The 12,776-nt window shown below is 41.1% G+C and overlaps 1 protein-coding gene and 1 long non-coding RNA gene across 5 annotated transcripts in view; one reads left to right on the plus strand and one right to left on the minus strand.

Annotated features, from left to right (window-relative positions):
- Positions 1–6,795: 6,795 nt before the first annotated feature.
- LOC138626208 (uncharacterized) lies at positions 6,796–10,735 on the minus strand. Its single transcript, XR_011311280.1, has 2 exons — positions 10,515–10,735; positions 6,796–10,232 (listed from the first exon to the last, which is right to left on the minus strand). It is a non-coding gene; the product is annotated as an uncharacterized lncRNA (long non-coding RNA).
- A 690-nt stretch (positions 10,736–11,425) lies between these two features.
- Positions 11,426–12,776, plus strand: part of slitrk4 (SLIT and NTRK-like family, member 4) — a 39,280-nt gene continuing 37,929 nt past the window's right edge. For all 4 annotated transcript variants that reach the window (XM_069707701.1, XM_069707702.1, XM_069707704.1 and 1 more), the window contains exon 1: positions 11,426–12,752. The gene's annotated coding sequence lies outside the window, so the exon portion shown is untranslated. The remainder of the gene's footprint in view (positions 12,753–12,776) is intronic.

Here is a 12,776-nt window from a genome sequence, read left to right on the forward strand (position 1 = left end):
CCCTTCAGAGTGGTTGGTGCGAACGGTGTGTCCAGACTAGAACGTTGTGAGTGATAGTCTGGCGGAGTAATTGGTTCCCTGTAAAGATTAACTTCAGTATCATGACAAATAGTGCAATACACCCGTTAGTCCACAACAGTATGCTGCGTTGGTATCAGGTTTTCCCTTTAGAAACCCCATGGTTGGGTTAAGGGGGGAAAAAAATGTTGTGGTTGACATTTGGTTGTTTGACTTGCAGTCAGGTTGTTGATGTGGGTGGGCGGGCATCCTCCGGTTCTCACTCAGATCAACATCTACCCAGTACCGCCCTCTTGACCAAATATGGTCACCTTTGACTCCAAAGAAACAAAATGGCGAAGGCCAAAATGTCACACTCAAGGCTTCAAAGGACAGTTTACAAACCAACTGGTGTCATCACAGTGGGTTGTCTCTGGATAGGGAACAACATACGAAAAACATTTTAAAACTGTATTTTGGTCGATTCATTCAAAATCTTGAGAAACTTGTCAACAATCATCAAATACAAAAATGAAAATGTTAAAACTATGAGATTGAAGGAATTGAATATCCTGACCACCATATGCTGCAGCAACAATGGCCTGACTTGCCTGTGTACACTACAGAATCTGAGAATTGGCCGTCAGCTCACAAGCCACACTTATTGGCTCACAGCTTCCCTGCACAATGGCTCCTGTCTTTTCCCTTACCCCCCTACTCTGTCTTATATCATTATCACTGTGTACCGGGGAAAGATAATGATATGTATATCTATTCAACCTGGGTGACATGGCTCGCAGGGAGCCACTGAGCAGACAATCCGCCTCACCCCTCACTCAAACGCTCTCCTCTTTCTTTTTATCCCTCTCTTCTCCCTCAGCAGACATGGGGGCATTTGTTATTTGTCCCCTAACCTACTATGTTTTCTCTCACAATGATTTATAAATAGGGCTCTGCTTAGCATATCAAAAGACTCTGGGGCAGGGAGAGGGAGAGAGGCAGAAAGAGAAGGAGGGGAGAGACAAAAAGATGTTGGGAAGACGGAGAGAGGAAGAAGACAAAACAGTGTTTGAACTCAACTCAGGTGTCTAACACTGTCACTCAACCTGTGTGTTGATATAATGGATAGCTGCGGTGTTGAGCTGTGACTCTGAAAATCTACGGTCTTAAGCAGTGAGTTAAATATTCCCTGTTACCTGAGTATATACTGTGTATTTGACCTCATCATTTTAACTCGTGTTACATACATCACTTTATATGAAACAGTAGTTAATGTAATGCCTGTTAAAATATATGTTTTTTTTTCCTGAAAAATGAATATATTGTTTGACAGTTCATTCTAGATATTGGATACATATGGCTGTCTTCCACACAGTTTTACATTTGCTTTATTTAATGCATAATAACTGCTCATGTAAACATCACAGAAACATGGTTAATGGCTCAAACTGAGGAAGACACCTGTAAAACGGATTATTTATATGTAGGACATTGGGCATCTTTTGTGTTGTGGGTTTTACAGTGAAATTACTCAAGCCATATATATATATATATATATATATATATATATATATATATATTTATATGTATATATATACATTTTTTATGACAAAACATTTTCCACTCCTCTTATCCACAAGTGTACCAAATTACAGGGTGTAGTAAATCAAATAAAAGGGGGGCAACTACCAACTAGTTTCACATGTAAACACACTTTAGATGCATGCATGTACACACAAGTGGATACAAGCTGAAAGGTGTTGACTTATTTTCATTCCAACTGAACAAATTAAATCTGCTGATGAAGACTATGTGATGTGATGTGAAAGTATTTCCGTTCAAGAATCAACTGTCAAGCTAAACGTGAATCTTTGGACATTCAAACACCTGCAAGCAACTAATAACTCAGGAGAACTCAAACTCTCGGAATCTCTTGAATAAGTAAGAAAGTGGACTTCAAGATAAAAAAAATAATGACATCAACTTAGACGATAAAATACAGCCACTAATACCATCTTCATTTAGCATTTATTACAATTCCAACACGAGACCCATTTAACATGCTAAAGTCCCTGACAGATTTATGTGCTTTTTTGGACATTTCACAATAACAACTCACATGATATGGATAAATGTTAATATCATATTGCATTTGTTCAAACATGAAAGTCTAACGTAGGATTTGTAAGGGCTGAATGAGCCTGTGCATTGTAATTATTTAGAAAAGCGATCAAGTCATCGTGCCAATGCCTGCTGGGGTCTTAAACCCTGTTTAAATGTACCACAATGCAAATATGCTTTCACAGTGTTTGTCATGATTATAAACATTTCCGTTCTTTTGAATACATAATGTTCCCATGATTACTTTTAGTTTTCATCTTTTTTCTGCAACTTCTATTTGTCTAGCCAAATCAGTTGCACAGAGTTGTGTTCATTGGCCAGTGCATGCATACAACTTATTGAAGAGAAAGTCATGAAACTTTAGCAAGTTGTTTATTTTATCATCACAAGCTGAATCCAGATGAGAGCAGGAACCATGAACGTCCACAAAGGGTCATAACAGATCATGTATTTATAACAAGCATTTCCAAGTAGCCAAACTGAGAAAGCAGACGTCCCATGTGGTGCTGTAGTTGCACCAAAACAATGGACACTTCCTCAGTGTTATCACACTTGTTGAATGCCTTAAAAAAAAAGAAGGAATTTGTGTTTAAACAGTCATCCATCTTAACAGTTTGTTAAAAGCCAGTTTTACTCAGGAGTTCTTGCAGTTTTTACCCAGACAGTCGAGGGAACCATTCCAAATTTTGGGAAATCAGTTAATTTGCATTCATGCTGGGAGTTAGATAAGAACAATGACACCAGTCTAATGTCTGTAAACAACATATGAAGCTATAGTCAGTTAGCCTAGCTTAGCATAAAGACTGGAGAAAGGAGGAAACAGCAAGCCCGACCTTTATGACAGTAAAGCACTGTAAAGCTTAAACATCACCTCTCATCACATCTTGTACCTGATACAGTAATCCAGAACAGAGGTCAAACGGATGACTGGAACTGTTTCAGACCAGAAACAAGTACTTTGCATGCCCATTGTGTAACCAGGTATTAACTATTTTTAGATAATCATCCAAATGCAGGAGGTAGGTGTAAATATCAGACCCCAGAACATATATATATGCTGACAATGTCAACAAAACTGTGATTTAGGTTCACATATTCACAAGCTTTACTTAAAACAGGTCTGAACCAGACTGTGACCCAGTATCAGACCACAGTGCACATGTGAACAAAGCCGCTGTGTCTTCATGTGGAAACTGGGGCTTGGACTGACTGTTAGCTGAGCGGCAGGCCGAGCCCGTCGGGACACCGAGGTGCATCTGAGCCCAATTAACCTCTGTCTATATCTCGTGTGTCTCGGTGGACGGCGGAGATGAGCTCTGGACTGAACCTTGACAGGCTCACATGGTGAGTACAGCATCCTGAAATGACACCACAGACGTCTGGATGCATGAACAAAGAGAGGATCTTTTTGGTTGTTGTTGTTGTTGTTGCTGGATGTGTGGATTTAAATGGAGTACAGTTCCAGCTGCTCATCTCTGCCACTCCAGTACACAAAATACTCACTGTGACTGTCTCTGTGAGTGCGTTTGCATATTTCCAAACGCTCTATACACCTCAGCTGTTTGTAATAAATAGGGGAGTACCTCATGCCACGATGAATGCTGCTAAATAACTAATGAGCTATCAAACACTGCAGATTCATGTACAACTAGCCGGAGTCAAAGCATTTATTTTCCTTTCATTGCTGGTTGAGAGAGTAATGGGCTGCACACTCTGCTCAGAACAGGGTGTCACTATCAGTGTTAAAGCTGTCCCGCAGTGCTGATGACATGCACTAAGTCTGACTGCTTTCTTTCACCCATCCTTCCTGTCACACTTTATTTGGCTCGCCCAAACTGAGAGTCAAAATATTTTAGAGTGATTATAGCATGTTAGAATATTGTTGATATGGTCATCTTATTTTTAGAGTTTGGGTTACGTAGTCTGTGGAGGATAAGTGCTAAGTAGTACCGTAATTAAAACAAGAGACCACCCAAACGTTGCCAAATATATCTCAGTATTTTCATCTAAATGTTTAATTTAGTTTTTAATAAATATGAGAGAGGAAGTAAGAAAAAAAGAAACAGAGTTTTGCATTTTCAATTAGCTGTGTCTGTTTTGGAAAAAAATGTACATTTACTTAAGTATACATAAAGAATAATACATTAAAAACTAATAATCCAATCTGGTGTATTTTCCATTAATGTGTATATTGAGGCTCCATGGGTGATGCTATCTTTGCATTCCAGTACAAGTAATTCAGTTTTACTTGAGTATTGCTGTTGAATGCCACTTTATATATTTTTACTCCACTACACTTATCTTGCAGCTGTACTTCCTTATCTCACATTAAGACTTCGCGTATAACAATTTTATGAAACCCAATGCATCGATATATATTGAACAGATATGTCTGAGTTGTTCACACCTTCACTAAAGAGTGATTTTTCTTTTAAAGTGAATTTAATTTAAATACTTTTATCACACGAAAGAACTTAATATTTCGACTGTAAATTAATCTGTATTGAAGAGATAAAACACCATTCTTTGAAAAGATATTCTCTCACTTGATGTTTCTGTGATGGTGGTGGAGATCGCTGTCTGATACATCCAAACCCTAGATGTTCAGCTGGGTTGAGATGTGTTGACTGTGAACTTTTACTTCAAGTATTTTTACATTCTCTTGTGGTACTTTTGCTTTATTAGAAAATCGGAGTACTTTTTCCATCACTGATGATTTTCCTTTCGCATATTGTTTATTTAGAATCATTTGGAAGCCTATTATTTATAGTCCAAATACAAATTACAATCATTTTAATTGTAATGTTGCCCAAAATCAGACCTCCATTCCAGTTTCTTTCTTTGGAAAGTAATGCCTGTAAAATAAAGGGAAATGACTTGTTCTCCCTTCGTATTCCATTAATCACCTCACAGCCTCTCCGATTCATCTGCGAGGGTCCTGACCTCGAGACTGGCAGTCAGCAAAAATGGAGGACAGTTGTGATGGAAGTGTTCAGAGGAGGGATGTTACATCAGATCTGGGCTTTCTTGTTGATGTGTTAAAAATCCAGGCACCCCTCCCCCTGCTGCCGCTTCAAAGCTTATTAAACATGATACTACATATCAGAGCTACAAGGGGGTTCTATGCATGTTTTTTTATTGGCTTTGATATATGAACTATTTTTACATGATATCCATGGACCGCAAAATAACTGCAAATAATGATGTCTTAATTTCCCAAATATTACACCTTTCTTGGAAATATCCTTTTATAATGTACAGCTATGTAACAGAAAATATTATGAAATTGTTTGGAATCCGTTCAGAAAAATTGGATTAAAAGTAAAATAAGAAATCACCAGTAATTCTGAGAATGTCCTCCAAAAATGACCCTATAGTCTTCTGTGCAAGCATCTTATTATGACCCACAATTACACTCTACACTATATATATATATATATATATATATATATATACATATATTTATAACTATAACTATACAAATATTTTCTCACTTTTTCTGTGATGTGAAAAACTATATATATATACACACCATATGATCTTATGGGTTTGAGGACTTGTTAATTCTTCAGTTAGAACACTTTTATTTATTTTTTTTGACCTAATGGCCATCCTTATGATTTACAGTATGTGATGGGATGGGGACCAGGCCAGGGTGTACCATGCCTTCGCCCACAGTCAGCTAACATACTGCAGGCTCCAGCATCCTCGAGACCCTATTCAGGATGAAGCAGGTCAAAATGGATCATTTTTCAATGAATTAACAGACAACGTTTTACAATTTTCAAAAACACTAAGCCTACTTTACTTTACATGTTACAGTATATCTACATTATACACCATGAATGGAGGCCTGTTTACTTTGACTTTTGCAGCAGGCTAGAATGTGATGTGTTGATGTCTGGTGTGCATGTAGGTCAGCTCAGGACGGTGACCTGTTCAGCCTGATATCAAATAGTGACCACAGCATGCTGTGCATGCCAATCTATGAGAAAGAAGCACTGAGGCGTCAGTTCGAATGTTTTCCTGATTCATGTTGACCTCGACGACGATTGTGTTTAGAAGGGCTCCTCCATTCTCATGACTCAAAACTCTACTGCTCGTCTCTCCAGCTTTCCAAATAGGGACTGATTTATATTGCGTCTCGCCGATCTGGTAGAGAACCAGCAGCACTGAGTGGTTGTAGTGTCAGGAAACATAGCATGATTACTACAAGCGTGTTCAGATAAACCTGAAACATGTCTTCTGCTTTTCACACATTTAAGACTGGATTCACAGCAGATTGGTCACAGACTGCTTGGGAAGTCTCCAAAAACTGCTCAAAACACATCATTGACCCACACTATCACTCCATTTGACATGTTCCTTCACTACCATGAACACACTCTGTAGTTTATTTAGCCTCGGCTCCACCAAGTACGCCATCTTGCTGCTGGAAACTCATCCGATAATAATCTGAAGTTCTTTGGAATTGATATTGAACTGTATGTTATTTAACCTTTTTATATGAAAATAGCAACTGCAGTAATAACCTCTGAAGTTACAGAACATTACTGCAGCAGAGCCCTAAACGTATTAAACCACAGCTAAAAATACAACACATATACTTCAACAAATACATTATTTGACTCGTTTGTCAGAATTTGGGACTCAAATGCTCAACCAGAAACACAAACATCAGAAACAAAAATCTTTAATGAAGAAGGTGCAGAAAATAATAAGCAGAAGACACTCAGTCAAAAGACAGTCCAGAGTCCAAAAGCCAGGCAAGCAGATTCACGCACAGAGGTACCAAAGGGAAAAGGCGAGACAGACAGAGGACGAGGAAAAGACAGGTTGACAAAACTAAACAACTCCATACTAAAAGGGACAGGAAGAAACTGATATGACAAAACTAAGCAACAAGGACAAGGATGAAGTGTGACATTATTTGCTCTTGTTGAAGCATACTTTCTAAAAAAAAAAAAAAAAAGCTACAGAAACTACTGTTGTAGGAAACCTAAAATAAACAATATAAAAAACATGTTTGTGATTCATTTCTGAATATGTAGAACAACAGGACTGGACATTCTATTTGCAGTATATGATCACCATCTTATTGCCAGAAGGGGTTAGTAGTTAAGTACATTTACTACTTAAAGTGGTACACCAGATATGTAATGAATACAAATAACTGAGGACAGATCGTTGGCTGTATATAAAAAGGGATGTTAGAGGTCGGCTCCCAAAAGCCTCCGGCTCCACAGACTCCCGTTCAACTTCTCTGAGTCAGTGAGTAATTTCAGTGTTGTTAGCTAGTCACTCCTTCTTATTAGTTTTCTGGAGGTCCATCTGAAAATAATCCCTCATTCATTAGAAAATAATCCTTAAAAGAATAGTTTTTTGGGGTGTGTCTGTTTGATTGACAGGCCTGTGGTGCAGTCAGGTTACAGCTCTCGATGGCCGGGGTTTAGTATCGGCGGGATTTCCAATCAGATCGGTCAGATCCACCGCTGGCTCCTCCCCAGCTCGTCCAAATATGGTCACTTTTGCTGGTAACAGAGTATTTCTTGCTTTTACTGCTGTTACTTAAGTGAGAGAGAGATCTGGATATTTCTCCATCAGTACGAGTCAGTAGTCAGAGACTATTCTCACCTGTGCTTCCACTCCGGACGGACATCACATATCTTTGCTCTCGCTGCACCGCTGCTGCCTATGTTAGATTAAAGGTCTGAGCAGTAAAAACCTGGTGATCTTAACACTGCTTTATGATCTGCCCTTTTTTTACTGCTTACATTAGACTTTCATAAACTGCAGACGGGGTCCCAGAGTGAAAGACTGCAGGCCTCTCTTTCTGCTGATGACGTGTCTTGTCTTGAGACTAGATTTAGAGCAGCGTGACAGATTGTCGAGGCGACCTTCTTCCCAGTGTGCCCCGTGCTTTTCCATTACCGCATATCACTTCATTACTGTACAAGTTTTACATTTAATCCTTACAATTTACAGTCCGGATTTTTTACCTTGGGAGTAAATCGGATTTAGAAACACTGCTTGTATTATTATGAAACTCCCACTTTTGCCACTATTAAAATATCGGTGAAAGGAAAGACAAAGGAGAGAAAATCTCCCCTTTCATGGGGCTAATATGAAAAAAAAAAAGGAGTGTGAAAATGGTATTTTGCTAACAGTTTTGCATCAGTGCTGCTGCTGGCAGGATGCAGGATAACTGGTAACTGTGATACAAACAGGCCAAAGCCGGTGGTCAGAGAGCGAGAACGTCCATGGAACATTATCAGAATGAGGAGAAAACAAGCCTCACCTGAGCAGCATTACCTGCCTATTTATGAATGGGGTGCAGTTACTTTTTAGTCCAGATGAGGGCGACACATCAAACACTAAATTCCGCAGCGGAGGAGACATTCCCAGCAGTCACAGAGCTGTGAGGGACAAAACAAGAGCAAAAGAGTGGGGCGGCACACAGATCCCTTTAAAAGACATCATAAAATGCTTTATGGTAATCCAAGAAATGGGATTAGAGCACACGAGATTCAAGGTTTTTCCAGCGTTTGGACACAGGAAGCAGCGTCTCGGCCACATGGCCAGACTACCAACGACAGCTGAGACGGAAGCAGGGGCTTTGCCAACTGTCTGGCTCATTCTCTTGTATAGGCCTGCTTCCCTCAGGCCACTCACAGCCAGAGTAGGAACATGTCCAAGACTGTCAAATATCAGCACACATTTGCAGTCCCGTGTATTAATCTGCACACACACACCGAGGAGGAGCGCTCGGTTTGCTGTTCACACGTAGGCTGCTTTGGAGGTGGTTTATAGGAACTCAACCACACCCCAGTTTGGAGACATTGATGTGAACCAGTAACTGGAGAGGGGGAAATAATTGAGACCATAAAATGTCCCTAATTACCATCTGACTTTGTGGAGTGGAGGGGATTGTATCAAAGGACTGTCAGAGCAGCACAAATGCAATTCACTTTTCAGACATGTCTAAAACCCTTCGTGTGTATACTCATTTGTACAACGGCTTATTGTCCGACTTAATATATTTCTTAAACATTGAATGAATGTGGTTTCAGTTTAAGACAATGTATTTCATTCAATTATGCTCCTTCCAGGACACAAATATATATATTTTTTTACTGTAAAAGTTACCAAAGTATTTACCTTTACAGATAAAGAAATCACATCAAAACACATGATGCAAGACAGTGAACGGCTGAATATGTGCATTCTCTGTTCTAAAAACACTCTTTATTAGCACGTGATGTGACGTTTATCAACACATATTTACAACTATTTCTTCCATGTTATGATTATGCACTGACACGTTTTTGAAGGCTCGTTGTAGGCCGTTAGGCAGCGACGCTCGTTTTCACCTCAGACGTTGCCATTTGACAAAACAATTGGTTGAAAGCTGCAGAATAAGGCAGTAAGTGGATCTTAAGTATTGTCAAATGTTATCTCTGAAATGGATACCAACAAGCGCAGAAAAGCATAATTTGGAAATATTAACAATACACACCTGCGATGCACCAAACGTCATTGAAAAATGTCCTGAAAACTGCTATCACCTGTATATTCAATTTGTTCTTCGGTTTACTGCATAATAAGATCTTGTTACAAATTACAATGACTGTATTCAAAGTAGGAACTTAAACATTTTGTTTTGGGTGTTGACTCAAGAGTTGATAACCTATTTGTTGGTATTTGGTGTTGAGAATTATACAATTCATAGTCAGGCATTATTACATAAAGTTGTAAATCATACAGTGCTGAATGTTACAGTGCTGATGAGCGAAGACACTTAAACGTCTAGATTTTAGGCACAAAAGTCCTCAATTAACAACTAAATTATGACAATAAGCAATAATTGTACATTTTATTTTGAAATTATGTGGAGCATAATCCCCAAAAATATATATATTTCTATTTAAGCAACATTCCTATCATATATTCTAACAATATATGATTCACCCTCGCTGTTGCATCATAACCATCATCATCATCACCATATTTAAACAAATCCAGCCACACTGCGGGGCTGGGCGGATGAAATCCATACTTCCCGTCTTGCCTTTCTCCAACCCTGGTTTTATTTGTGCGTCACTTGGCTCCGCCACCTGTTGCAAGAGGAAACCAGAGGTGAGGCTTCCGGTGAGGCCGAACACTGTCAGGTTTCAGGTCCGACTCCCTTTTCTCCCAAAAGTGTCAGCTGTATGGACAAGAGCGCGGGCACTGCGCCATGCTGCCACTACACTCAGCCCGGGACTCATCTCGCATGCAGAGGGTTCATAGATAGATAGATAATATTTCCATATATATCTTGACGATTATTCAAAGCAGATATTTGACAGGCTACAGTTGGAGAGATGAGATTATTAGAAGTAGTGGTGTTGCTGTACCTTAAGGCGGTCCTCTCCTCCTCCTCCACTGCTCCTCCTCTCCTCCGCTCCATCCATCTCTCCGCTCCGCTCCGCTCCCTTCTCTCCTGCAAACACACACAAAATGAGTGGAACCGCGTGAGCCGCACAAGCCTCTGATTGACTGATCCCCCACCTCCTTCTTCGGTTTTTCCTTTTGCAGCTCGTCTAACTGCAGCACTCTTGAATAATAACTCCCTCTCCTTCTTTCCTCTATTTAAAATGCCGCTCACAGGCGCGCTCCCGTTCCCGATTTTAAGCACACACAGATTCTCTCTCTCTCTCTCTCTCTCTCTCTCTCTCTCTCTCTCTCTCTCTCTCTCTCTCCCTCTCCCTCCAATCGGACCACGGAGACGCGCTCGATCGGGCCGCGTCGACCAAGTCAAACCCAATGCAACGATTTGGCAGGTAAAGCTTTTTTTTTTAAATTACCCCCACCACCAAGTCCACCCAAACACACACACACACACACACACACACACACACACACACACACACACACACACACACACACACACACACACACACACACACACACACACACACACACACTCCCCTCCTCGGTTTTCATCAGCTTTGATCTTGATCCCCGTGGAGGTTACACAGGAGTAGGACTAAAACAGGTGAGAGCCTTCTTGTGTTCAAATTAAAATGATAGTAAAAATAATATTTCAGAGGTCATAATACAGAAGGAAGACATGCAGACGTATAGGTGTGCGCGCCACATAATGGATCTGTTTCAAGGTCTGAAGTTTATTTTTTTTTTCCAACGCGAGAGATCCCCCCCCCACTCCTCCTCCTCCTCCTCCCCTCTCTCTCTCTCTCTCACCTCCCTCCCTCCCCCTTCTCTCTCTCGACATCTCTGCATTCTCCTCTTTTAGTCGTGTAGGAAGCTCAGTGAATGCGGCTGCAGAAAGAGCCAGCATACTTATGCGCCTGACACGGATACTGTTCTGTCTTTACAGGAGGGGGGAACACAAGCTTGGTTTCCTCCTGTTTGACTCCCCTCCGTTACTTCGACCTGGATATTTGTTTTCTTTTAGGGGGACGTTTTAAAAATCCTCACATTCACTCATCAAGTTTATTTCGATGGCATTTTCTCTGGATGGAAGCGAGAGAAAACGCGGACTTTCCAGCTCCTCACTTGCACCACAGCGGACTAAAGGCTGAATAACTGCATTATTCATTTTTACGCACCGGTTTCTGTTGTCCTGACTAGTCTCTCTTGTTTCTCGCCGCTTTTTTTTTTTTTTTTTCTTTTAATCCGGGAAAGGAGCTTCAATATCGCCACAGCCCTTCATTTTACATCCGTCCTTTCTTAAATTCCCTCCCGTTTGATGAGACTGAAATAATCTCCTCTGCCTGCAAACAAACTGAAGAGAAAAGAACTGTTTTGCACAAGGACTGGATTTATGATGCCTGGATGGGAAACAGTAAAGTGATATCCTGATGGGAGCGTTTTGGCAGCTTTTGCCCTCTGAAGCATTATCCCGGTGCGCAACTTCGCTCGAAACAAACCAGTATTTATTTATTGGATCGTTGGGGGTTGCTGAGCCGAGCTGAAGCCAGGCGCACAGCGCTGGCCACACTCTCTCCCCCATTTTCTCTTTTCCACTCCTTTGCTCTTCTTCCTCATCCAGTTTCCCATCAAATAAAAAACTCCAAGAATGACGGACTCATTTCACCGCATCACCGTCCGCCTTGCGCCTTTTTTCACGCCTTGGAGTCGCCGGACGCGCCGTCAAGATCTCTGAAAGCTGTCTGCCTCTCCCTTTCTCCCTCTATCTCCCCGTCCTTCCCCTATCTCTGCCTCTTTCTCCCAGTCTCTCTCTCGATCTCTACTGCGCCCAAATGAATGCTCTCTCATGGAGGTAGGACAGCCACCTTGGGGACCGAACGACCAGAGGGGTGATTTTTCCAAGCAAGAGGAGCCCGTCAGTAAGAGACGCATCGGGTGAAATCGGACCCCCCCCTCCTCCTCCTCCTCCTTCCTCTGTTTCTCCATCTCCACCGCACCCCCCCCTTCCAGTTTGCTTGGCTCGTGTTGATCTACAGGAGCCTGCATGGGGATATAGGCGCTGAAGAAACCTTGTTGCGCCCTATAACTGCCTGCATTCTACTTCAGCTGGGAGGACTGTTTGCGCACATCTCCATCCATGTCTCACCAATGCTGCCCCGTGTCTCCAGAGGGAGCCGCATTCATTACCACCTCAGCTTTGGGTAAGTCTACTTTATTTAAATTCC

This window comes from Brachyistius frenatus, unplaced genomic scaffold (assembly GCF_029030835.1).
Source record: "Brachyistius frenatus isolate BFR_SWC_R1_liver_20210118 unplaced genomic scaffold, ASM2903083v1 Contig_71, whole genome shotgun sequence".
In the NCBI taxonomy this organism is placed as follows: Eukaryota; Metazoa; Chordata; class Actinopteri; family Embiotocidae; genus Brachyistius; species Brachyistius frenatus.